Below are 1,935 nucleotides of genomic sequence, written 5' to 3'. Positions count from 1 at the left end.
CAAAATGTGTTAAAAACACAAAAATATTTTCTGCGGCATCAAGACCTTCATCTCGCGTCGCTGGTGATGATGATGATGGTGGCGGCGGTGGCACTGGCAGCACCAGCACGCAAAGTGTCAGTGAGGAGAGGGAGAGAGACGAGGGAGAAGTAAGTGTATGACTGCGGTAAGCAGAACTGCTTTCAAAACACAAGTTTAGATGGATACCCCTTGATAAAGCTGAGTCAAAAACACAAAATATGGTGATAAAGCTCCAATAAAATAATTGCACTCTTTGCTCTGTGACTACGAGAGTGTATCTGATTCATAGATTTTTCGTTGATTGTCTGTTTCAAAACGTATGATTTCTCTTCAAGCAAAATCAAACAATTCAGGAGATCTGCTTACAGACAAATATATGTTTATTGTATATAACAACACACTTGACAGATAATGTTAAAAGTCTCTATTACTGTAATCACACTACTTTAGTTCAGTGAATGTAGTGAATACTTTGTAAGTACCTGTAAGTACTGCAAGTAATAATCAGTTTTCAATATTACTGTAAGCAGCACTTGTATTTTGTAATAAGTTAGCAATCCAATGGCAAATTTTGCTAATTGCATGAAACTTGTTTTAGGGTTCATAAGTGTGGATTATACAGTTTTATTGCATTAATAAATAACACGTTCTAGAAGTGTTTGTTGTGTCAACTCTCACTCTTTTCTACCTGCTATTAATTGGGTTTAGTGCTTTTATGGAATTCGAGTTGCTATTGCTATACATATTTAAAGGCGTGCAAAGATGGGTGGTATTTGTAATTATACACTGCAAAATTATTTTCAAGAAAAAACATTCTTAGTATTTTTGTCTTGTTTTCAGTAAAAATATCTAAACATTCTTAAAATAAGATGGTTTTTCTTGATTAGCAGAATGACCCAAGAAAATAAGTCTAGTTTTTAGACCAAAAATTTTAAATTTTAGTGATTTTGTGCATAAAACAAGCAAAAAAATCTGCCAATGGGGTAAGCTAATTTTTCTTGCATTTAGTGTTTAAGAAAAATGTTCAAGAAATTTTTGCTTACCCCATTGGCAGATTGTTCTGCTTGTTTTATGCACAAAATGACTTAAATTTGATATTTTTGGTCTAAAAACTAGACTTATTTTCTTGGGTCGTTTTGTTCATCAAGAAAAAGCATCTTAATGAATTTTTAGATATTTTTCTGAAAACAAGACAAAAATACTAAGAACATTTTTTTCTTAAATCATTTTTTGCAGTGTATGTAGTGTGGGCCGGTTTGGGCCAAAATGCCAGGGCCGAATTTTTGTCCCAGTCCAGCCCTGGTGTACAGGCATGGCTCATTTCCAGCATATTTTTTTCAGTTAAAACATTTAGATGAAAACCACTGTTTTGTGTGTGTGTGTGTGCGTGTGTGTGTGTGTGTGTGTGTGTGTGTGTGTGTGTGTGTGTGTGTGTGTGTGTGTGTGATTAAGCTGTTACCTATTAACTTGTTGGAACTGGCTGCTGCTTGTACACTGATATTTTGCCAAGGTGCTTACCGGTTCTTTTTGACATTCAACAAAATCCTCATTTATCCAAGTATTTTCCTTGTAAAACTGAACACTTTTAGAATTATCTTCCCAGTCTGTAAATCCTTAAATCAGAGCTGGTTCCACTAACCAAAATCTGGATAAGAAAAAAGCTGTTTTTATACAAACACTTTTATTTGTCCGGGTTTGACCAGCTGAGGAAAAAAGCTACCCACCATCAGCCATACTAGCCCTGTGATTCACATTTTAAGCCGGGAAACATGAGTGAGCGGCAAAAGTGAGACAGCTGAAAGAGTTGAGAAAAGCTAGACAGGCCAAAGTGCCAGAGCTACTCTATTTGTCCAAACTGGAGGAGGGGTCGGGAGAAGAGGGTGGAGACTATGCTAATGGATTGAGAGGAAGTGA

The sequence above is a fragment of the Paramisgurnus dabryanus genome, chromosome 2, assembly GCF_030506205.2.
Source record: "Paramisgurnus dabryanus chromosome 2, PD_genome_1.1, whole genome shotgun sequence".
Taxonomy (NCBI): domain Eukaryota; kingdom Metazoa; phylum Chordata; class Actinopteri; order Cypriniformes; family Cobitidae; genus Paramisgurnus; species Paramisgurnus dabryanus.
This window is presented reverse-complemented; position numbering follows the sequence as displayed.